Source organism: Solanum stenotomum, chromosome 1 (genome assembly GCF_019186545.1).
Source record: "Solanum stenotomum isolate F172 chromosome 1, ASM1918654v1, whole genome shotgun sequence".
Lineage (NCBI taxonomy): Eukaryota > Viridiplantae > Streptophyta > Magnoliopsida > Solanales > Solanaceae > Solanum > Solanum stenotomum.
In genome coordinates this window covers 69,816,075-69,843,328 of record NC_064282.1, presented here as the reverse complement: position 1 = coordinate 69,843,328, position 27,254 = coordinate 69,816,075, and the positions used below count along the sequence as shown (strand labels likewise).

Here is a 27,254-nt window from a genome sequence, read left to right as displayed (position 1 = left end):
TCGTGAACAGCTTGGTTCAAGGGATTTAAATCTCTCTTTTCGAAAGAGTTGAACATGGTGAAGTTTGGCATTTTACCTAAACAACTTTGTGATGAATTAACCGATTATGGTCTAACGAATGATGAACCTGTAGAAGTGGTAGCTATGAAAAAGAAGAGTCGTGAAGCACGCTATATTAGCAATTTGCAATGCTATTTTATCCATTAATATTTTCTTAAATTTATTTTTAAGGTTAGTTAATATTTCTCTTTCTTGACCTTTTTAGTAAGATTGTAACTTAAAGAACTCTTAACTACCATTCCTATATATTCCATTGTGTTAACCTAGGAATCTTCCTTTTTGCTCCCATTCTTTGTCCTCAATTAATTGAAAGTTCTTATTTCTCGAGTTATTCCGATATGTTGTTTGTATGTGAAGCATCTCACCTATATTTCTTTGCACTTTTCAATATTTTATTGTTAAAACGATATTGTGAAATCACTTTGACCATACAAATAAATAAATTCTTCAAAATTTACTTCATCTCCATTAAAGACTCACTACGCTTCACTTGCATTACAATTTTCTTACTTAAATAGTCTTGCCTATAAAAGTAAGATACACCAATATTGAAGATGGATGTGTAGTTAAGGTAAGAGTTCTCCATATTCCCTTTGGCTAATCATGAAAGAGAATGTGGACAATTTTTCTGGAGATGATAATATTGTGCTCTCCTGATTTGATACGCATAATTCTTTTTCGTAGCTGCAACAAAAAAAAAGGTCGAAGTTATAATCGATAAATAGGAGACCTAACATTGATCTATCATCTTCATGTACTTTTACTAGTTCGCTCATTCTTCATGCAAACTATTCAAACCAAAGGGAGTATTTTCTACTTTTAAGTCTGTGACATAAGTACTTGAAAATGAGAAGGGTTTCAATGTTTACTAGATTTCTCTACTATAGAAGTCTAATGGTTAGGGGATGTCAATTCTTTAGATTTTCTTGATTACTATGTATGAGAGTTTGATATCTAAAAAGTAAATCATCCTTATTCATTGTGTATGAGAGTTCATTGAGAGAATCATCAAATTCGATTTCATATTATTCTCAAATTGAGAACAGGATATACTCTACTAGAACAGAATCATCATATCATATCTTAACATAATATAACACAATACTAAAAATGGGAACAAAATTCAAAAGTTGAGTTACTAAAATACCTTTGATGGATGTCTTTTTTATTTTCATAAACCAAATTAAGAGGTAATTAAAAAAAATGAAAAGAGAAAGAACAGTTACAATGAAGAGGAAATACCAAAAATTGCATTTTCCCTTCATATATATATATATACATACATCAATTCTTCTGCATGATCAATACAATATATAAGCATTTGTTATCCAAGAAATAAATAATTAAATAGAATGGGCGTTCATCAATTTTAGCTTGTACTTTTAACAAATTTTGTTACGAATTTACAACATTAATATAATTTATATCGTATATACTAAACAAAGCTGTATACAAATTATAGAAAAGTCATGGTGTCCTATACAAAGCTGCTTCACTTTTTCAATAATCTGCTTCACCTTCTTCAATGGTTCTTCGTGCAAATAGGATGGATCATCTAGCTCTGAAGCCAAGCTCCGATCCCCAAGAAAAGCACAAAATGATTCTGCAACTGAATTTGACAGAGAACTGAGATTATATCCCCCTTCTAAGAAAAACACGCAACGTCCCCCACACAAATCTTTTGCAAGTTGCTTAATGCTGGAGGCTAGCATGTAATATGTTCCTGTTGTGAACTGTAAGCTGGCAAGTGGATCCAACAGATGGGCATCATACCTGAAAATTTTAGCTGACACGTTAGTTCAATTACGTTAGATAAGAAATCAGAAAGTCCTATCTTTATGTTTTAACATCCTTTTCTGCTAACAACATTTCAAGACCAGAAACAGAATATATGAGGCATGATAGTAGTGAATAGACCAAATATTCCGCCCTCATTACATTGCTAGTTTAGCAGAAAACACAAGCATAATACATGATCCATTATTCACGTCAAAAGAAAAAGGAACCACACAGTAGCAGAACAGTAAGAAAAGTAAAAGGAACTGTGTTTAAGTCATATGTTTCGTTTTATATTCCGAATGTTGAGACTATCTTGACAGACAGGAAAATTACCCAGCTGAAACAAGGATTATATCTGGCTTGAACATTTGAGCACATGGTACAATAACTTCATCAAAAACTGTTCGCATTGCTGTATCACCTGATCCTCCAGGTAAAGGGAGATTTAGTGTTGATCCTTCACCATTTCCACTACCAATTTGATCTATCTTACCAGTCCCTGGATAACTTCCAGCCTACATCGATCCAAGGATAAGTGAGCATGACTGATAAAATCCATGCAATTGTTAAGTTCCAGACTGTATTAATTCTACACATCGAGGTGCATAGCTGGCATATAATGACAGAAATCCTGTTTTCCTCTAAACACAACGTTTGAATGAGGTGAAACGAGGAACACATCAGTAGGGGTGAAGGTTGTTTCCTTGTAATGTAGTAGGTAAAAGAAGATAACAATATCATACCCAGTGTGATTCCACAAGTGGGGTCTGGATAAGGTAGGATATAGGCAGACCTCACCCCTACCTTTTGTGGGGTAGAGAGGTTGTTTCCGATAAACCCTCGGCTTGAAAGAAAAGAGAATAATCTGATTGCATGGTAGCACAAAAATATGACAGCAAAATAACAAGATACAAGGCAAATAAAGCAACAGATAGTACTACACATTGAAGAAAAGAAACAGTGCGATGACTAAATAATGCTACTAATAAGGAGAAGCGGAGAGGAGGTTAGCCCCATGCCTCTCCCACACAAAGTATGACAACACTCGGCTACCTACCATACCAACCTTCTAGCCTAATCCTCGCCCTCCACATTTTCTTATCTAGGGCATGTCTAATCATCTCCCCCTATCTAATAACAAGATACAAGGCAAATGAAGATAAGAAACTACACGATTACTAAATAATACTATAATATGGAGAAGCGGAGAAGGGCCTAGCTCCATGCCTCTCCCACACAATGTGACAACACTTAGCTACCTACTAACCTTCTAGTCTGATCCTCTCTCTCAACATCTTCTTATCTAGCGTCATGTCCTCAGTAAGCTGAAGTTGCCACATGTCCTATCCAATCACCTCTCCCTAGGTCTTCTTCGGCCTATACCTCTATTTTTCCCAACTCTTGTTATAGTCAACCTCTCACATTTTTTTACTAGCACATATTGCTTGCAACTATAGCATTGAATACGCTCATATCCCTACCATATCTTCTTCTTTGAGCAGCAAATGCAACAATCTGAACATTTTCTTGCTTGAAAACGTTTTGTGTGAGAAGACGTTGCCCTACACGAAGTTATTCCCTAAAATAGATATCCAAGGAGGGAGACAGATCACGATTTATCAAGTTAGAGCAAACACTCAAAATCAAATCGTAATTTCATCCAAAAAAAAAGTTGGTCTCGCTTGCTTTGCTTGTATTATAGAAAGAGATTCAACACGTATTTCAACATAAACAATATTAGAAAATTTAGCCCTAAGTTTTGAACTCCAGAAAAATAATCCTGAATAGAAAGACTTTGTCAAGAGTAATTAGCAATTTCATGCTTTAACTGAAAGTGTCTTATGCTATTGTCATGGTTGTAAACCTTATATAAATAATCTTATATGGCCTTTGCAGTCTTATATATCCTGAGATTAAGGACAATAAGAGGGTGAATTGAACCTAAATTCCATGTCATCACTTGAGCATCTTTGACTTTCCACTGAATCACTTCCATCTATATGGCCCCATAATTCTTTTTCCAGTGACAAATAGTTGAAACAAAAATTTCCACGCAGAATAATTTGTTCCACATTTTTCTAGTGGAACAAACATTGAAGGACTCAAACTGATGCAGTGTTATAGAAAGTGCACTCAAGCCCTATAGCAAGGCTCAAAACATGTTGAATGTTTTGTCTCGCTTAATGTTCGCTTCAATGTCGTCATCAAGTTCTAAGACATACTTTTCCTTACCAATGAACCTCTTCTCAAGAGACAATACTAAGTCACTGATATTTCACTTTATCATAATTATTTTTCAAATTTCTTTGTTCTTACATTTTTCATTCATACTTATAAATTATTTGTCTTGGACTAAACATATAATTTGTATTTTTTTCTCCCTTTGCACCTTTTTTCATTAGAGCCCACGTTTTATTTGCACTTTGCGCTTAAATCCCCACGAACCTTAGAGTTGTTTTCCGCTCTTTGCTTTTGATAACACTGTACCGATGTGAAGTCATGTTTTTGAATATCGAAAATCAAAAACACAATGATAAGAAAAAAAAATAGCTAAAATAACCAAGACCAAGAACCCTAAGTATTTAGTCTCTACATACTTAGGACTAACGGTTGGCGAATAACTAAGAATACAAAAGTTTCCAACAAAATAAAAAGTAACAACGGATCAAGAATAAATCTTACATATTCCATATTGAGAATATTTAATGTAGATCCTACAAGATACTCTATGATTTGCCCATCATGCCACTACACCCCTCCTCCTCACATGCTCATACCATCTCAACCTCATATCCCTATCTTGTCCGCCACAGTCGCTACTGCCACCTTACCCTATATAACCTCGTGTTTCTAATCATATTTCTTGTAATAAGCCCATACATCCATCTGAGCATCTTCATCTCCGTTACATTTATTATTTAAATGTTCGTGTTCTTGACTAACCAACACTCAGCCTCATACAAAAATATCGGTCTAACCAGCACACTATAGAATTTACCTTTAAGCCTTGGCGACACAATATTATCACCCAGTACCCTGGATATGAGCCTTCATTTCACCCACCCTGTTCCAATACGATGCACGACATCCTCATCAATCTCCCCATCTTCTTAGATTATGGACCCAAGATACTTGAAATTTCTTTGTTTTCTATGACTTGTGCATTGATCTTCACTTCCACCGAAAGAAGTGGAGAGCCATACAAATCCACCATACCAAAAATTAACCTTGTTGATGTTCGACAAGATAATTGTAACTACCAAACACCTTCACTTTAGTATATGTATCTCATTATGTGTTTTGAGACTTCAATTAAGTTGAAAATGAATTTTGAGACATAATGGAATGGTTTTAGTTTGTACTCAAGGGGCTTGGTTGAGTTTCAGCACTTTTAGAACACTTGGAAGATCTCAGTTGCATCTAGGAGGTATTTTGGGACGTGACAACAATCATAATTGATGTGTTTTATTTCTGCTCATTTGTAACAAATAAAATGAAGGAAAGCGTCTGAGCAGTAATCACCAAGTCTCAAGCACCCTTGAACTGAACATAGTGTCAAGAATAATCATTTTTGTGGATCACTAGATCTGGCTCAATTATTAGATAAAACCGAATGTTCTTTCGTTCATTCAAACTACATTTTATAATAGCAGTTGATTCAGAAGTAAAAACGTCAAGATTTCCCAAGCAATTTGTTCAATGTAATGTGTAGCTTACTTGGTGAGTTGAAAGGAAAAATATATCTGGGTCCTCGTGAAGGCATCATTGGTTCCATTTCCATGATGAACATCAAAGTCTATGATAAAAACACGTTTCAATCCATGCATTCTTTGAGCATAACGAGCAGCAATAGCAATATTTCCAAACACACAAAAGCCCATGGCCCCCTTTGGAACAGCATGGTGACCAGGAGGTCGAATTAGTGCAAAAGCGACAGGAGGATCTTTGCTTACTCTTGATGCTGCAACCTGAAATATCAGATGAAACAATTACTCCAGCTTTGAGAGAGAAGTTTACCAACAAAACGCACCCTGAACTGATTGCTACATTAAACGAAGTATTCCCAGTAAACTGAAATATTACTAACAGCTTGGACTGAGACATTACCATTGAATCAACCAAGGAAATCCCAGCTTCAGCTGCCAATAACGACTCTTGGAACGTCTGTTCACATTGCCATAGTAACACTTGGTGTTAATCTTTCTCACGGAACTCAATAATTATAGGAACCTTATTAGCTCATACAAATTCAAAAACTTGCCTGATTAAGAGTAATTATTTCATTAAATATTAGAGAACTTAGAGCTTGAAATTTACTTAAATGGAATGTTAATGTCTGTGGGGTTATGCACAGGGCTGAGCTTTCATAGTTACACTCCTCCATCATCATGCATAATGAATAATTAAACAGTATCTCCATATGTTTAGTTGATCAACATAAAGCACCATATATGACCACTTGTGTCTCATTAGGATGATGTTGTAGACTCATACAAGAAGCAACTAGCTTTTCTGATCTGAGTTTTCTGATTAATCCTCATTCATGATGTCCTACAATTTTGGCACTTGCCTAAAATGTCATGATGTAAGCTAGGGTAGGATTAATAAGAACTTAAGAAAGCAATTGAAAGGGATTTAGAGAAGATACAACTTAAAAGTACCAACAAGAACAATTGACAGATATCAACAACCCTACTTAGTGCACTTAAATAGCACTCCTAAACTATAGAATATCGTTAAATAGAATCAATCCACTTGAAAACACCCTTAAAAATCTTAAATCAAACTTTGGATACCTTCCAACTCCACAAAATACATCAATCATCACAGGTAAGCTTACCCTAGTTATTCTAGGAAACCAAGTATTTATACTAGGTCTAATTATTACATATTAATGACTTAAAGTCCCTAATTAGGCCTAAAATGGAAACGGGCTGAAATACAGTTGCTGGACTTGATATAAAGAATGAAAGGAAACAAAATCAAAGTTTGCTAATGAGGTGGTTATGGAGATATACAAATGAAGGACAATCACTCTGAAAGAAGGTAATTAAAGAGAAGTGTGGAGAAGAAGATGCGTGGAAGACCAAAGTAGTCAGCACTGTATATGGGGTCAGTGTATGGAAGACTATTAGAAATCTATGCCAGATTTTCAGTATCAATACTAGCTTCAAAGTTGGGAATGGCCAAAACTTCCTTTTGGGAAGACAACTGATTAGGACCTGGTTCACTCAGACCATCTCCAACCCACCTCTACTTTACTCTCCATTCACTATATTTGGAGAGTAAAATAGAAAATGGGCACTCCAACCCCTCTTTAATTTAAACTCCATTCTTCATTTTTAGAGAGTTGAATAGTAGTTCTCCAAATTCACACTCTCTATTTCACTTTTTTAAATATTTTATTATTATTTTATATATAATTCAATTAATTAAATATCTAATATTCATAATTCTTTTTAAATGTAATTTAATATTTTAAAAAATATATCATTTAATATATACTTCTTTCATCCCAAATCAATAATATTTCAATTTTTTTCTAATTTTCATCAATAATATAATTTGATTTTATTATTATTTTTTGAACGTGCATTCGGAGTTCTGCAATTACGTTTTGCAATTATGGCGGGACCGTCACATTTTTGGAGAAAGAAAGTATTACATGATATAATGACTATATGTATTATACTGCACAACATGATAATCGAGGAAGAGCAGTGTTATCAAAGGCAAAAAGCGCAAAAAATCTCTAAGATATGTAGGGGCTTAAAGCGCAAAGTGCAAACAAAGCGTGGGCTTTAATGAAAAAAGGCGCAAAGGGAGAAAAGAAAGCAAATATATATATATATAAAATATGAATGACAAATATATGACCTAAGAAATTGAAAAAAATTATGATAAAGTGAAATATCAATTATTTAGTGTCACTTCTTCATAAGAGGCTCATTGGCAAGGAAATGTTTGCCTTAGAACCTTGATGACAACACTTAAGCACACATAAAGCGAGGCAAAGCGCTCAACACATTTTGAGCCTCGCTACAAGGCTTAAGCGCGCCTTTGATAACACTAGGATGAACATGATCTTAATGGACCAATTCAAGATGCCATAGAGGCTCCAACTACCTAAATGGTGGTAGATGAAAATCTCCAGATGGAATAATTTTTAGTTAGACATAAAAAAAATTAAGGACAAAAATGTTCACTTTAAACTTCGTAATGCATTAGTAGAGCATTTATGGGAGTAAAGTAATAATTTTGAAAGTTGAGTGTTTATGTGATTGTATTTCACTTTTATTTGAATTTGTCCATTAACTAGTATATTATATAATATTTTCTTGCAATTTATGTTATTTAGAAATGTAGAATAAAATATAAATTTATATTATATAAAAATTTTGAAATAGTAAAATTTTATATCACATGAAAATTATATAAAGTGATTATTTGGGAAAAAGAAAGAAAAGATTTATATTATGAAATAATAAAATAAGATTAAAATAGAATATACTGAGGAGAGAGGAGAAGATTCTTTTTTAGAGAGTAAAATAGAGAATTGGGTTGGAGTTGGTTGTCTAACAAAATAGAGAACTCTATATTTGGAGAGTAAAATAGAGTATAAGGTTGGAGGTGCCCTCAGGCTTCTATTTCCAGATGTTCTCATACTACATCAACAACAAAAAGCTAAAATCACTGAAGTTTGGAGTAACCAAGGCTGGGATCTCAGTGACAGAGGGCCTCTAAATGACTTAGGATATGCATAGATTCATAGAATTCCTCAATATTCTCAATTTCTTCAAAAGGAGTCTCACTAGAACAAGATAGATTATGGTGGCTGAGAGACAGTATAGGGATCTTTTCAGTCAAGACAACAATTATATGAGGAATCAGAACAACCACTTTAATGCATAGTGGCCCTGGAAGCATTTATGGAAACCAAGATACCATACAAAGTGACATGTTTTGTTTGGTCAGAACTAGAGCAACAACTATGGCAACACCAACACCAGCAAGACAGGGTGCGCCTGAGCCAACTATTGGGGTTGCACCTGAGGGGGAGCAATGGCGAGAGGCCGTGGTAGAGGTCGCAGGAGAAGGCCCACTAAAGGCAGAGGATAAGTAACTGGTCCAAATAGAGATGGAGTAGTGACCCCTCCACTGGCTGACGAGGTAGCGAAAGAGGGTGATGAGGGGGAGGATGAGCAAATTCATGAGAAGGAAGCACCACCCCAGCCTACTCCAGAGATGATCAACCAGGTTCTCACTTATCTTAGCGGGTTATCTGATTAGGGCCAGGCACCCCAGCGTTTTCTGCACTAGCAACTCAAGTACAAGGAGTACAACATGCCGCTGTTGTGGCTCCCCGCATGGATGCATCCTTGGAAACATGCATGTTTCTTCGATTGACTACAGGGCCTATAATGACTAGTGACCAGCATGATCTCTTTATTAAGTTCTTAAAGTTGAAACCTCCCATCTTCAAGGGTACTGAATCTGAAGATGCTTATGATTTCCATGTGGATTGTCACAAGCTGCTTCATAAGATGGACATAGTGGAGCGATTCGGTGTTGAGTTTGTTACCAACCAGTTTCAGGGGGATGCCAAAATATGGTGGAGGTCTCATGTTGAATGTCGACCAGCAAAGGCACCACCTATGACTTAGGCAGCATTTTCTAGCTTTTTAATGGAGAAGTATATACTCGGACTTTGAGGGACAGGAGAAGAGATAAGTTCCTGAACATAGAGCAAGAAAGATGTCGGTTGCAACCTATGAGGTAAAATTTCGTGCATTATCCAAATATGTCACTCAGCTTTGCTTTAGTCCGCAAGAGCGGATTCGCCGCTTTGTGAAGGGACTGAGGTAAGATTTGCAGATTCCAGCATTACAAGTAGCTGCTTCTACAAAATCTTTTCAAGAAGTGGTTGATTTTGTGATAGAGGTAAAGGGGGTGAAGCCAGATGACTTCACCAAGGTGTCAACATTTAAGAAGTTCCGTAAAAAAGGTGAGGTTAGTGGTTCTTACTCCAGAGGGCAGAGTTCTAGGGGTTATCCACCCCGTCTTCTTCAGTCTTCATTGCAGGTTTCACCTGAGGGTCCATCAACGACCAGCAAGCCTTTTTCTGAGTTAGGGGGTTATCTTCAGTCTTCTTTATCTTCAAAGAGACAAACTCTCGACTCCAGGACTTGCTATGGATGTGGTGAGGCTGGGCATATCAGGAAATACTGTCTGAGGCAGAGTCAGGCTCGGTATGATCGGAGTTACAGATCTCCAGCAGTTAGAGGTAAGGGTGGTCATGGTAGAGGTCATCATTCAGGAGGACGTGGTGGCCAAGGTAATGGTGGTCACCAGTTCAACCGGTGTGGCAGGCNAGGCTGGGCATATCAGGAAATACTGTCTGAGGCAGAGTCAGGCTCGGTATGATCGGAGTTACAGATCTCCAGCAGTTAGAGGTAGGGGTGGTCATGGTAGAGGTCGTCATTCAGGAGGACGTGGTGGCCAAGGTAATGGTGGTCACCAGTTCAACTGGTGTGGCGGGCAGGTTGGAACTACTGTAGCATAGCTCTATAGAGGTAATGGATAGACATGTGATAAAGCCCATTGTTATGCTTTCCCTGGGAGGCCAGAGGCAGAGGCATCCAATGTTGTTATCACAGGTACTCTTCTGGTCTGTGATCCACGTTTTCTTATGTATCTTCCTTATTAGCTAATGGACTTGATTTGCATTGTGACTAGCTTTACATGCCTATTCGTGTCTCTACTCATGTTGGTGAGTTTGTGTTAGTTGAGAAGGTGTATAAGTCTTGCCTTGTGACTTTTGTGGGGAGCAAAACTTATGTAGATTTGATTATTTTGGAGATGGTTGATTTCTATGTAATTCTGGGTATGACTTGGCTTTCTCCATATTTTACTATCTTAGATTGTAATGCTAAGACTGTGACTTTGGCCAAGCCTGGGATAGATCCGCTGGTATGGGAGGGTGACTATATTTCCGCCCCAGTTCGTATTATCTCTTTTCTTCATGCTAAGAGGTTGGTGAGTAAGGGTTGTCCAGCTTTCTTGAAACATCTCAAGGATGATACTTCCAAAGTGCCTTTAATCGAAACTGTTTTGATAGTTCGTGAGTTTGTGGATGTTTTTCCTGCAGACCTGTCTGGTATGCCAATAGATAGGGATATTGATTTTTGTATTGACCTGGAGCTGGGGACTCGCCCCATTTCCATTCCCCTTATAGAATGGCCCCAGCTGAGTTGAGAGAGTTCAAGGTCCAACTTCAGGAGTTGTTAGGTAAAGGTTTTATTAGACCGAGTGCCTCTCCTTGGGGTACTCCAATTTTATTTATGAAGAACGATGGTAGTTTTCGGATGTGCATTGTCACGACCCGGGAGCACCCCCTAGTCGTAACCGGCGTACTCGACCTCGANCATTTCCCACTCAATTTGACCCCCTAAACAAGAATATGAAGTCGGATTTTCAAAAAACGAAACGGATCTTTTTATAAGTAGATAAGCAAGTTTTCGGTAACTTCCGAAGCACATTTTTAAGAACTTTTCGGGTCAAATTCAAATATAATCATTTCATTAGGTTCTCGACTCTAAACTCACATGTGAGGCTCTAGTTTCACTCTATCATTTTCTGGGTCGTTACATGCATTGACTACAGGCAGTTGAATAAGGTGACTATTAAGAACAAGTACCCCATTCCTCGCATTAATGACTTGTTTGATCAGTTACAGGGTGCTTGTGTGTTCTCATAAATTGATTTGAGGTACGGTTATCATCAACTAAAAATACGAGCAGTGGATGTGCCAACGACTGCTTTTCGAACAAGGTATGGACATTATGAGTTCTTAGTAATGTCTTTTGGGCTTACGAATGCCCCTTCTGCTTTTATAAGCCTGATGAATAGAATTTTTAAGCCATGTTTGGATCTCTTCATCGTTGTATTTATTGATGATAATACTGATCTACTCCAAGAGCAGGAAAGAACATGCAGAGCATTTGAGAATTGTATTGGGGTTGTTAAGGGAGAAAAGGCTTTATACCAAATACTCCAAGTGTGAGCTTTGGCTCAATTCAGTGTCCTTCTGGGGGCACGTGGTTTCTAAGGATGGAGTGATGGTGGATCCCACTAAAATCAAAGCAGTGAAGAGTTGGGTAAGGCCTACTAATGTTTCAGAGGTAAGGAGTTTTGTTGGTTTAGCTAGCTACTACCGTCGGTTCATTAAGGGATTTTCTTCCATTGCTTCCCAATTGACCAAGCAGAATGTTCCCTTTGTATGGTCGGATGAGTGTGAAGAGAGCTTCCTGAAACTCAAGACCTTGTTGACTACTGCACGGATGCTTGCCTTGCCTGTGGAAGGTAAGAATTTCATTGTTTATTGTAATACATCTTATTTTGGTTTAGGTGCAGTGCTAATGCAGGAGAGTAATGTATTTGCCTATGCTTCAAGGCAATTGAAAGTGCACGAACGTAACTATCCGACCCATGATTTGGAGTTGGCTGCAGTTGTATTTGTATTGAAGCAGTGGAGGCATTATCTACATGTGGTCAAGTGTGATGTGTATACAGATCATCGTAGTTTACAATATGTGTTCACTCAGAAAGACTTGAATTTGAGGCGAAGGAGGTGGATGGAGTTACTGAAAGAATATGACATTACTATTCTATATCACCCAGGAAAAGCTAATATTATGGCTGATGCCCTAAGTAGAAAAGCGGGGAGCATGGGAGTTTAGCCCACTTATAAGTTTCTAGACGCCCATTGGCTAGAGAGGTTTAAACTCTGCCTAATGACTATGAGACTGAAAGTAATTGAGAAAGGAGGATTCTTGGTTTGTGTGGAGGCAAGATCTTTTCTTGACAAGCTTAAAGGAAAGCAGTTTGATGATGAGAAGCTGAGCCGAATTCAAGATATGGTATTGCGAGGAGAGGCTAAAGAGGTTGTGATTGATGAGGAAGGTGTTTTGAGTATTATGGGGCAGGTATGTGTGTCCCGTGTTGATGATTTGACTCATACTATCCTTGCAAAGGCACATAGTTCGAGGTATTCTATACATCCTGGTGCAGCCAAGATGTATCGTGATCCGAGACAACATTATTGGTGGAGTAGAATGAAGCGTGACATTGTTGATTTTGTTGCCCAACGCCCAAATTGTCAGCAGGTAAAGTACGAGCATCAGAGGCCTAGAGGGACACTTCAATGAATGTCCATTCCTAAATGGAAGTGGGAGACAATTGCAATGGATTTCGTAGTTGGTCTGCCAACGACATTGGGTAAGTTTGATTCTATATGGGTAATTGTTGACAGATTAACTAAGTCTACTCACTTCATTCCAGTCAAGGTGACTTATAATGCAGAGAAGTTAGCCAAACACTATATCCGCGAGATTTTTCGATTGCATGGAGTTTCGATCTCTATTATATCAGATAGAGGTACGCAATTTACTTCTAACTTTTGGAGGACCTTGCAAGCTGAATTAGGTACTAGATTGGATCTTAGTACTGCATTTCACCTTCAGACCGATGGACAGTCAACAATCAAGTGCTATAGGATACGTTTCGTGCATGCATGATGGATTTTGGTGTTCATTGTTATCAACTTTTACCCTTGGCAGAGTTTTCGTACAACAATGGCTATCACTCGAGTATTGGTATGGCCCCATTTGAGGCATTATATGGGAGGAGATGTAGGTCTCTCATTGGTTGGTTTGATGCATTTGAGGTGAGACCTTGGGGTACCGATCTTTTGAGGGAATCATTAAAGAAAGTGAAATTCAGTCAGGAGAACCTTCTAGCACCTCAGAGCAGGCAGAAGGAGTATGCAGATCGGAAGGTCAGGGATTTGGAGTTTATGGAGGGTAAGCAAGTCCTGCTAAAGGTTTCACCCATAAAGGGTGTGATGCGGTTTGGTAAGCTTAGTCCAAGATATATTAGGCGGTTTGAAGTTCTTAAGCGTGTTGGGGAGGTGGCCTATGAATTGGCCTTGCCTCCAGGGTTGTCAGGAGTGCACCCAATATTTCATGTCTATAATGAAAAAATATCACGATGATGGGAACTACATTGTTCGTTGGGATTCGGTCTTGCTTGACGAGAATATGTCTTATGAGGAGGAGCAAGAGCCTGTAGCTATTCTCGATAGGGAAGTCCGCAAGTTGAGGTCAAACGAGATTGCATCTATCAAGGTTCAGTGGAAAAATCGGTATGTTGAAGAGTCCACTTGGGAGAGTGAGGCTGATATGCAAGAAAGATATCCATATTTTTTTGTCAATTTAGGTACCCCTTCTTACCATCACCTTCTTTTGATCATTCGATGATGAACGATGGGTAAATTGGTATCTAATGTAACGACCCATTAGGTCGTTTTGGTTACTATAGCTTCTTATTTCATAAAAGACTCTTCCGATAAATTCTAAATGGGTATTTTGGACTATTTGTAACTATAGTTATTTATATAACTAATGAGGTAATTTTAATAATTAATTTAGTCGGGGTTAAAAAAATAACATTAAAATTAGTAGTGAGCCATTTTTATCAGTTTTATAATTGGTCGTGTATGATAATTAGGATAAATAAATAATCTATAAAAGAAAGACGAAAGAAAACTAGGTGAGAAACTTTGCCTACGTTATCTAACAAGGAAGACTGACATCAAGGTAATGTTTTGAATCTTCAATGTCCTTATTTAATGGTAGGGTTAAATATTATATAATAATATTTCATGGTTAGATATGAATTGAAAGTGGGTGTTAGCGGATCTGCTGGGAGTTTGGATTTTAAATAAGAAAGTGAGGGTGATAATGAATTAATGATTAGTCAATCATTGGCTGATGATATGATAAATGTGGCTTATAGTATACGATAAATGTGGGTCAGAGTTGTTGTCACTAGTTTTCAAAGCCAGTGGCTTTAATCTTGAATTTTATTATGTTGTCATTATATTATAAATTGAGTTTTAATATATTGAGATATGTAATTAAATATTAGGTGTACTGTATAATTCGAATATCATTAAAGTGATGATAATTAGAGCAATTGAGACTTATCCTTAGGCTTGAACTTTAGGAAAGTGACTATAGATTTGGGTGAGTTTTTGGGTCTAGGCTAGACATATAGTAATATGGGTGTCTATAGACTCGTTTACTTATGAATTATGCATGTTTAATAGATTGAAAACGTTCGAAGGCATTAAAGAAAGGAAAAGTTTTGAAGAATTAGCTTGCTCGACTTCGATTTCTCGGTGGAGGTAGATTAGGGTTTATTCTATATGATAGATAGACTCTTAATAGTGACTGATAATCATTGAGTGATATTGTGAATTTCTTTATGTACTTGGTTGTGTGGTTTGGACAATCTATGTGTTGTTTGTGATTGGTCTGAAATTCTGAGACCGTAAAATTTATAATCTTGTACTTTCTCTATCAAAGTGATACCTTGAATAAAGAAGGCTTGATGAAATATTGTTAATGAAGTGAAAAGTGGTGATAATAAATTAACGATATATTTGGATCGGGTGCCATGAGCTGGCACGATGTTATTGGATCGGGTGTCACGTTCCGGCACGACAACATTAAAGGAAAACATATATAAACAATGTAATGCACTCAATCTCAAAGAACTCAATTCCTAAAATAGCTTAGTTTGGAGGCATGAGTCCCATGTGTACTCTTGATATTGTTGACTGATTACGTACTTACATTAGTGTTGTTGTCACTTGTTCATGTTGATTGTTGCTTGCCACCTACTAAGTGTCATAGTTGATTTTATACTATTACTCGTTGCATATTAGTTTCTTCTCTTTTTTTTTGAGACTGAGTACATTACGTTATATTTTTTTAGTACATTACGTTGTTTATATATGTTTTCCTTTAATGTTGTCTTGCCGGAAAGTGGCACCCGATCCAATAACATCATGCCGGTTTGTGGCACCTGATCCAAATATATCGTTAATTTATCATTTATTATCACCACTTTTAACTTCTTTAACAATGTTTCATCATGCCTTCTTTATTCAAGGCATCACTTCGATAGAGAAGGTTCAAGATTATAAATTTAACGGTCTCAGAATTTCAGACCAATCACAAACAACACAGATTATTCAAACCACACAACCAAGTACATAGAGAAAGTCACAATATCACTCAATGATTATCAATCACTATTAAGAGTCTATGTCTATCTATCACAAAGAATAAATCATAACCTACCTCGATCGAGGAATCGAAGTCGCGCAAGCTAATTTTTCAAAGCTTTTCCTTTCCTCAATGCCTCAGAACGTTTTCAATCTATTAAACATGCATAATTCGTAAGTAAACGAGTCTATTGACACCCATATTACTATATATCCTAGACCCAAAAACTCACCCAAATCTAGTCACTTTCCTAAAGTTCAAGCCTAAGGATAAGTCTCAATTGCTCTAATTATCATCACTTTAATGATATTCGAATTATACAATACACCTAATATTTAATTACATATCTCAATATATTAAATCTCAATTTATAATATGATGACAACATAATAAAATTCAAGATTAAAGTCATTGGCTTCGAAAAGTAGTGGCAACAACTCTAACCCAAATTTATCATATACTATAAGCCTAATTTATCAAGTCAATGATTGGCTAATCATTAGTACATCAACCAATTCATTATCACCCTCACTTTCTTATTCAAAATCCAAACTCCCAGCACATCCGCTCACACCCACTTTCAATTCATATCTAACCATGAAATATTATTATATAATACTTAACCCCCTACCATTAAATAAGGACATTGAAGATTCAAAACATTACCTCGATGTCGGTCTTCCTTGTTAGACGCCGCAGGTAAAGTTTCTCGCCTAGTTTTGACTTTTCTTTCTTTTACAAATTATTTCTTACCCTAATTATTAGACCAAGTATAAAAGTGGTAAAAATGGCTCACTACTACTTTTAATGTTATTTTCTTTAACCACCGACTAAATTAATTATTAAAATTACCCCATTAGTTATATACATATAATTACGAATAGTCCAAAATACCCATTTAGAATTTATCAGAAGAATCTTTTATGAAATAAGAAGTTATAGTACCCAAAACGACCTAATGGGTTGTTACAATGGCTGACGAACACCCAGCAGAAAACACCAAAAATAGTTGGGAAAAGGGAAATATAAGCATAATGTAACGCATGCGTGTTAACACCATAAAGTTAAATCTGGTTATTATTCTCCGAAACAGTAATAGAGACTAGCATCAGAAAGAGGAAGAGTTACCGTAAGAGATATATTCTTACTGTGGCAGTAGCATATGTGGGTCCAGATCCATCAATGAAAATTAGACGTTTCTCTGAAGCTTGATCCATAGCCTACAGATGATAGTCAACAAATCAAGAGAACATAGGATGAGAAAAAATAATGGTGACAACGACGATGACAAAGATGATGATGATGATAATAATACTACTAATAATAAATATTAACAACGATAACAATTATTACAATGACATCACAAATAGCAAATAACAATAGGAATAGTAACAATACTAAGGATGATGACAACAATGATGCAAAGTAATAATAATGTGGAAAACATTCCCTCAGTTTCAGAAGGAATGGACAAGTTAGGAATATGAGAGTACAACCATTCAATTTTCTCTCGCAGTTCATCATATTTTCCTAAAATTAAAATTATATAAAAAGTATTGTTACTAAATCTTTTACAACTAAGAATATTTAGATAAAGCACACATTGAGGATAAAATGAGAGAAATGACGTTTGAGATGGTTTAGCCATGTCCTACGTCAATTTATGAATGTGAAAGTGTTAACAAAGAACGAGGTAAACCTAAAATCACATGAAAGAGAGTTGTCTCGAAGGACCTATAGTCTCTTGAAATCCATGCAGGCCTAAGCAAAAATAGGGAACCCACCATTTCTCCACGTGTTACAATTTTTTTAAAGAATAAATTCCAAAAATAAGGTAAAAAGTCTTTATGCTAGACTCTTTACAATATATGACAAAACTACGCATGTGGACATTACAAATTAAAACATTATTTTAAACTATGTGGACTCGTCACTTTCATGGTACACTCTTAGTGAATGCAATGACATGGGTATGGGTGGTTCACATACTACTTTAAGATAGAATAAATCCCACTAAAAGTGAAAGCGGCCATGTAGAATACATACCAATATCGACTTTTCAAACCCAAATCTTCATGTAACATCAGATTAATAGATGACTTTTAAGCAATAGCCCAAAATTGAAAAAAAAAGAAGAGGAATGCCAAGCATGAGATCATCTCTATCTATGGATCAAACAAAAAACCCGTATCCATGATCGCATGGATTGAAAATATTAAGGAAATATAAATTTTTAGATCGAATTCAAAGTTTGTTTGTATGATGGAAGTCATTTTCCATGGTAACTATTTTTCAAGAAAATGTTTTCTAGTATTTGATTGGTGAGTAGAAAATAGTTTCAGAAAAACATAGATCCATTAAGGATTTATAATAATCTTGGCAAACCAGGTAATGCTTTGATTCAAAAATTTACTAGTAAAAATCAATAATGTCTAGGTGTTACTTGAAATAAATAATATTAAGTTAAAAATTTATGTTATAGTCTCCAATAAAAGACATGAAGTTAGAAGTGTAANACTTGCATCGATATATGAGGAAAGTCATTTTTCTCATTTTGATGGAAAACATTTTCTAGAAACCAAAATGTTGTCGTCATGGAAAACATTTTCCTGAAATGTGACTTCCATCAATCAAACACACTTCCATCAATCAAACACACCACCAGAGAAGTTTTGAATTATTGTACAACAACATTAATAAGAAGAATTACCAAACCTTATGGCTATGCTACCTTCTCAAGCCCTGAAATATAGGGCCCAGCATGAACACTTCCTATGTCATCTGTTGTAGCTGGTCTGAAATTCTGCACTTCAACAACATCTGAGCCTCGAAACTGGAACACAAGATAGCTTGATTAGTTGTATAGGTGTTTAATAACATCTCTATATGCATCTTACTAGTGCGCATGAAGGTTTTGGACATTTTAATTAGACACAAATCTCCCCCCCTTCCCCCTCAAAAAAAAAACCCAAATGGTAGAGTTCTACCAGGAATTCTGTTGCCCTCCTATGATCACCATAGTGGTAAAGGTCCTATGACAAAGGAAAATTCACCGGATCTGACTTCATAATATCTCCCATAAGTTCCTAGGAGAAACTGCTTCACTCTAGCGTAGGATGGTAGCTCCAATAAAATCCTTCTTGTATATTGCTAACACTTAAGAATAGGAGGTAGCTCACACAAGGTTTAGCTAAATAGCTGAAATGGGAGTGTCATTAGGTGGCACATCATGTAGGAGAGTAATGACACCATTTGGGATGGTGATCCAGGCCAATGTCACAAGAGGCTTGGTTTAGTCGGTTTACTATCGGCGTGCATACTGGAAGACATTGAATGTTACATGCAGGTTTGGCTTTTATGTCAACAGGATGTTGAGCAGCGGAGGACTTTGGAACCATTGCCAGTTATGGAGATCCATGGGAGAGCAAGGCAATACTTGGGCAAGACTTCATTAACATCAAGTTATGGTGATGTTAAAAAAATTGATCATAAACCTTGACAAATTGCCTTACAAAAAGTCATGGTGATCGTCAAAAATTTGTCCACAAAGCTGGATGAATCACCATAATATTTTCAGCATTAACGACAATATCATATTGTTTGATTTATCTCTTGATATACTTGGGATAGTTCTGAAGGAAGTGGAACTGATACACTCCCTACTAGTATTGTTGAGCTCTGTCCATTTATACTTTGTAATTTCATCATTCTCTTGCTATTAAACTAAAACTATGCTCTTGAAAACTCAACGATATATTAATGTGTGTGTAGAACTTTTCCAGCCCATTTCAATGGTATGTTTTTTCTTTACTAATCATGAATAGCTTGATTCTACGGGATGAAATCTCTCTTTTCGAAAGGGTTAAACACGGTGAAGTTTGGCATTTTAGCTAAGCAACTTTGTGATGAATTTACCAATTATGGGATAACGAGTGATGAACTTGTAGAAGAGGTAGCTATGAGAAAGAAAGTCGTGAAGGACACTACGATAGCAATTTGGAATGCTAGTTTATCCATTAATATTTTCTTAAATGTATTTTTAAGGTTAGTTAACATTTCTCTTTCTTGACCTTTCTAGTAAGGTTGTAACTTAAAGAACTCTTAATTACCATTCCTATATTCCATTGTGCTAATCTAGGGATTCTTCCTTTTTGCCCCCATTCTTTGTCCTCAATTAATTGAAGTGTTTTTATTTTTCGAGTTATCCCAATATGTTGTTCGTATATATATGAGGAAGCATCTCACCTATATTTCTTTGCACTTTTCAATATTTATTGTTATAACGATATTGTGAAATCACTATGACCAACAAAATAGTAAATTCTTTGAAATTTACTTCATCTCTATTAAAGACTCACTTCCCTTCACCTGCAATACAATTTTCTTTCTTAAATAGTCTTGCTTATAGAAAGTAAGATACACCAATATTGAAGATGGAAGTGTAGTTAAGGTAACAATTCTTCATATTCCCTTTAGCTAATGATGAAAGAGAATGTGGACCATTTTTCTCGAGATGATAATATTGTGCCCTCTTAATTTGATGCGCGTAATTCCTTTTCGTAGCTACAAAAAAAGGTTGAAGGTATAAATGATAAGTTGGAGACCTAACATCGATCTATTATCCTCATCTACTTTTACTTGTTTGCACATTCTTCATGCAAGACGATTCAAACCAAAGGTAGGATTTTCTACCTTTAAGTCTGTGACACAAGTACTTGAACATGAGCACGGTTTCAATGTTTACCAGATTCCTCTACTATATAAGTCTAATGGTTAGGGGGACATAATTTCTTTAGATTTTCTTGATTACGGTGTATTAGAGTTTGATATCTAAAGAGTAAATCATCCTTGATCATTGTGCATATTGGGAGTTCATTGAGAGAATCAACAAATTCGATTCATATTGTTCTCAAATTTTTGGAGGAGCTAGAAAACTCTTTAGGATTACTTATCTTTGGTGATCAATAAATCTCTCATAGTATTATTATCTACCATAGATGGAATTTTGATTTCTTATATTCCTACACAATCCGAATGTAAGTAGTTGTGAAGGGGGATGAAGGTATTCTCTATATGAGGAACTCACGAAAATCTTGGCAATTTCATTTTTTAATTGTTTTGAAAATATTACATGATTGACATTTCTTTACCATAGTTGATATTCCAATACTTCCTAAATTACCCCGAAAACCCTTTTTTTAAGATTTTTGTATGGTCATATAGGCCATTTTATTAATTATCAAAATATGAGAATAAAGTTTTGGCCCAAGCCCAAAATAAAACAATCAAAACAACCTATTTCTAATTTGATTAGGGTAAAGCCCACTTTCATTAACGCTATCTATAAAAGCTAACTTCAACTTCCTCTTGAGATCACTTTCATTTCTTCTTACTATGTTGCCTCCTTGCTCACGACTGAATGTTACTCTACTCCTTCTTCTCTTATGGGTTGTACCAAATTCCATTCCAACGTTCTCATCTCTCTTCTTCTCATACAAGATGTGTCACTCAACCAAGGTAATGTAACTCCTATCGTTTCCCTTCTTTTATTCATCACTGTTCTAACTCTTTGTTGTTTATCCATGTGAAAGAATTTTTTGTTGGAAAAAATTATTCTAGAATTTTGAAATTTTCTTTTGAGTTTTGTTGGAAAAAATTATCCTAGAGTTTTGAAATTTTCTTTTGAGTTTAAAAAATTGGTTAAAAGGGAAAAGTCATTTATGGGGAGAATCAAAGGAAACTCTTCAGTTTCTTACCTAGAAGATGTTAATTACTTTATTCCAAATCACACATGTATTCATTACACATTACTAATATATATTTAGTGATTTGAGATTAAAACTTAAAATATTTAAGATTATATTCATGTAGTGGTGTTCTATACATATCATGATGTGATATGGATTAGTCATCATGGATATGAAGACCATCAAGTCGATTCGAAGTAATTTGGATACCTTAGAAGATTAATGAAAGAATAATGGAAGATTTAAAATATACTAAAATGAAAATTTAAGCAAGAGGTGACTACATATTAAATAATTAATAGGCTAGACTTTCCTTCGTTTTAACTCAAGGGTATTATTTTAACTAGCTTAGGTTAGTTTATCTACTATTATAAATAGCAGAAATTAGGGTTTGTTTTAGGGGTTGGTTTTTGAATGAACATTTGATGTTTAGGCTACTTTGTGAATTTGGGGAAACCCTCACATCTATCCAATTGAACCCTCTTGATTATTTGGGTAAGTTTTCACTTTTATGAGTTCAATTTATTTTCACCTTTATATTTTACTCTAGTAATTAAATGCCTTTTAGTTGATAGATTGTCCTTTTTTTCTTCTAAACCTCTCTGTCTTTCTTTGTGTTTCTTAATGGTATATTTTGTTTGCTTGATTGTGGTTCACTTTATTGTTCTTGCATCTAGAATTACATCAAGTATCTCTCCCTCTTCCTTTCTATTTCTAAACCATATATCTTGCTTGCTTGATCGTGGTACTAGGTAAGTCTATCCTTGAAGGCATAAACAAAAGAAATCACCTAGATTTATTCCACCGCTGAAAATTGTACTTGATACCTCATGACTCTCAACTTACTTCCTTGTCGACCAGGTAATGTTTTGATTGTATTCTAAAAAAATTATATTTCTGATGCAAAAGGAATTTTCCTCTAGTGAACAATATATTGAATTGCCTTTTTATTATGTTCTATGAACCCTACTATTCTAGGTAGGTATTAAGTAAATTTTGGTGCACCTCCAATCTCTGAAGTTCTTTACGTCTTCATAATCCAATTATTAGGTTACCGTAGAGCGGGGATTGGAAGTATAACTTATACATGTCACCTATATATCCATTCCTTCTCGCCCTGATCCAAAAACCAAGAGAATTGACCCCAACTAGCTTAGAATTGACACGTAATTGTTGTTTATATCAATTTTTGTTTCACAAATGTCTTTATCATAACTTTCACATAATGCCTTATGATGTAAACCTTTTATACTAGTATGATCAATATAATGCTAGCTTCGATATTCACTTAAATTTTTCTTACTTTAATATTGGATTACTTAGCATTGGGTGTTATAATGGGTGTTCAGGAGTTATTATTGTCCAGATACCTAATGGAAAGTGTCACTTGGCTTGGACCTTAGTGATGCATAGCTTATGTAATAATATAGGACATAGGAGGAAACTTGTTAGCATTGTGTGTTGCAGGAGTTATTATTGTCTAGATACCTAATGCAAAGTGTGATTGGCTTGGACCGCAGTGATCCATGATGTCATGTCTTGCCACTTCACTGTTCAGATTCGGCATCAAGATAAGGGAGAAAATCTAAAGTTGTGGACAGGTTAGTAGAACACTCTAGAACGCCCTAGATATTTTCAAGAAGGCTTTAGAATTCCCTAGAACTTGTAGAGAATTCTATAATAGGACTAAAGTGTAAATGTTGTAGGGAATTGTAAAGTAAATAATATTTACACTTTAGGCCCTTAGGAGATAATATAAATAGAGGGCCTCTCATTGGCAAAATGGTCAAACCAAGTGTAAAGCCTTCTTCCAAAGTTTTTCAAGTCTTTTTAAGTCTTTTTTGCATTCTCTTAGCGGTCTTAGTTTGAAAAGTCTTACTTGAGCTTACAAGACCGTGAAAGATTCGTGAGTAAGTTGTCAGGTGCTGCACGAAACATTAGTGAGACTCTAAGTCTCCGACAGCGTGGTATCAGGGCAAAGGTTTGTACTAAGGGAATGACCAACGAAGGAGATGTAAACGTTGCTAGCACCACCAACATTAGGCTGGATGGTGGAAGGAAGATCTCCAAAGGAAAGAAGCACCACAAGAGTAGTAAGAAAATGTTGCTCGACCATACACCAAGCGAGGCACTAATATGACACCCACCTTCGACCATTGAAGTAAGTGATGATGAGCATGGTGAGGAGGCTATTGACGTCACCAGCGGAGAGGAATATGTCACAAGGGTTGAAATGGCGAGGCAGACCATGGAGATATTAGGCCGGCGTTTGAATGAGGTTGATGGAAAGTTCAAGACTCTAGAGGACTTCACCCTTGAGGAAAACAACAACATCTGCAAGGAGTTGGAGGGCCGCCAGCGTGCCGAGTTTGAGATGAAGGAAGCCATCACTTTCTTAGAGTGTCAGCTCATTGATGCGCTAAGTATGATTGAAGCCATGAGATCCGAGAAGAAAGCACTCAAGGAGGGTGTTGAAGTTGAAGGATCTACATTATCCGACCAAGATAGGGAACCCAGGGTCGAGGCTCCCAAGCCACATATGTTCAAAGGCATCCGTGATGCCCAAGAGGTGGAGAACTTCTTATGGCACTTGGAGAATTACTTCAAGTGTAGTCAGGTAAAGAGAGACGANGGAGAGGAATATGTCACAAGGGTTGAAATGGCGAGGCAGACCATGGAGATATTAGGCCGGCGTTTGAATGAGGTTGATGGAAAGTTCAAGACTCTAGAGGACTTCACCCTTGAGGAAAACAACAACATCTGCAAGGAGTTGGAGGGCCGCCAGCGTGCCGAGTTCGAGATGAAGGAAGCCATCACTTTCTTAGAGTGTCAGCTCATTGATGCGCTAAGTATGATTGAAGCCATGAGATCCGAGAAGAAAGCACTCAAGGAGGGTGTTGAAGCTGAAGGATCTACATTATCCGACCAAGATAGAGAACCCAGGGTCGAGGCTCCCAAGCCACATATGTTCAAAGGCATCCTTGATGCCCAAGAGGTGGAGAACTTCTTATGGCACTTGGAGAATTACTTCAAGTGTAGTCAGGTAAAGAGAGACGAAAATAAGATCAACACTATCGTGTTGTACCTTTCAGAGATGGCCATGCTATAGTGGAGGTAGAAGAAAACTGAGATAGGGAACGGGCTGTGCACCATCAACACTTGGGGCATAATTTCGAGAAGAGTTATAGAAGGCATTTTTCCCTAACAGCGTCATCTATGAGGCTAAACGCAAGTCCATGGAATTAAAGAAAACAAGCAACATTCGAGCATACGTGAAGGAGTTCATTACTCTTACGGTTCAAATTCCTAACTTGACGAACGAACACATGTTGTTCCAGTTCATAGATGGATTGAAAATTGAGCTAAGATGAATTTGGAATGATGACAGGTTAGGACCATAGATGAGGCCATCACACAAGTCGAAGCCTTGACTGAATTCAAGCATGACATGCATGATAAGGCGAAGGTGAAGGACGCGAGGACTAGTCATGCTAAAGGTGGGGGAGATCGTGTCCTAGGTAAGGAGCAACAAGCACAGTCTAAACAACACGACTCCTACAAGTCAAACGACAAGCGGTTCGGGCGCCAGAGTTACACGGAGAGGAAGACGCAGACTACAAAAGGAGATGGTTGCTGCATATATGGTGGACCGCTTGGTTATACTAGGTCCCCGGAAATGAAGAACCTTGGTGCTATCCTACGGGTGTAAGGAGAAGGGCACACAAGAGAAAGGGCAGGATGCGGGCACGACGCAGCTAGCCATGGTCGGGCTATGTGGGGATATTGCCAAGCAGACGGAGAGGCCGGAAGACTATAACACGCAATATGTATACATCTCCATTAATGGATGACCAACTCGTGCCATGGTAGACTCTAGTTCAGAAGACAACATTACGACTAAGATGCGACAACAAGGTTGGGGCTAAGTTACAATCCAAATAACACCCACTTCAAGATGGTCAATGCACACCCAACTCCCGTGTGTGGAGTTGCCCAATAAGTAAGCATCACGTTGGGTAAGTGGCAAGGTAAGACTAAATTAACCGTAGCTTCTTTAGTTATATTTGATATCAGTCTTGGGAAAAAAATCATCCAAAACTGTCATACGATGATCGATCCCCACCTCCAATGACTCATGGTCATGGAGCGACAAGGTTCATGCATGATACCTCTAGTTAATGTGCGAAAGAAGGAAGAACATGCCCAATTGTCGGTTATTCGAATCGTGAATGACCTTAAAAAAGGAGAGCTGACATTCATAGCCACCATTTCAAGTTTGGGAGAACACAATGGTGCCAAGGAGGAATTGCCACCGGCCATTGAGAAGGTTCTTAAAGAGAATAAAGATGTGATGCCGAACGAGATGCCAAAGAATTTACCTCATAGGCACAAGGTAAATCACAAGATCAAGTTAGAGGTTATAACTAATCCACCTGCACATGCACCCTATCGCATGGCTCCACCCGAATTAGAAGAGCTAAGGAAGCAGCTGAAGGAGCTCCTTGAGGCCGGTCACATTCGCCCATCCAAAACACCTTATGGCATGCCAGTCCTGTTTCAAAAGAAGAAAGATGGGTCATAGAGACTATGCATCGACTACCGGGCTCTTAATAAGGTAACCATAAAAAATAAATACCATATCCCGCTTATTGCCGATTTGATAGACTTGGACATGCCAAGTATATCACCAAGGTGGATCTTCATAAAGGTTACTTCCAGCTTCACATTGCGAAAGTGGATGAGCAAAAAATGGTGTGTGTGACGAGATTTAGAGCATACGAGTGGTTGTTGATGCCCTTCGGCTTAACCAACGCACCCACCACCTTTTGCACGTTGATGAACAAAATATTTATTCTCTACTTGGATCATTTTGTGGTAGTATACTTAGATGATATCGTCATCTATAACAACACCTTGGAGGAGCACGTGGAGAACTTAAAGAAGGTTTTCCAAGTCTTACGGGATAACCAACTCTATATCAAGTAGGAGAAATGCGAGTTCTCCCAACACGAGGTACACTTCTTAGGGAAAATAATTAGCCAAGGTGAACTGCGGATGGACAAAGCGAAGATACGTGCGATAAAAAAGTGGGAGAAACCCTTAAAAGTGATCAAGTTGAGATCTTTCCTTGGACTTGTGAACTATTATCGCAGATTCATAAGTGGATACTCCGCTAAGGCTGCTCCACTGACCGTTATTGTAGAAGAATAAGACGTGGGTTTGGAGTGAGGAGTGCCAAATGGTTCTCGAAAACCTCAAGGCCGCTGTGACTGAAGAGTTGGTCTTGACACTGCCCGACTTCTAAAAGAACTTCGAGGTACATACGTGTAATGACCCTCCAGGTCATTTTTTTAAATTAAAAAATTCTTTCCCTCGTATAGAGCATTCCTGTAGCGACCCCAAGTCATTTATGACTTGCTGGCACTGACTGTTCGGTCGCCTGGTCGTTCGTTTGGGCTTCAGGCCCGTTTCCCTGTTTTGGAGATTTTTATAACTTGAAAAGTTGAATTTGGTCAACCTTCTTGGAAGACGTGCT

General features: G+C 37.0%; 1 pseudogene; it reads right to left on the bottom strand.

Moving 5' to 3' along the window:
* Nucleotides 1–661: 661 nt before the first annotated feature.
* Nucleotides 662–19,369, bottom strand: LOC125855986 (histone deacetylase 14, chloroplastic-like; annotated as a pseudogene).
* Nucleotides 19,370–27,254: the final 7,885 nt, after the last annotated feature.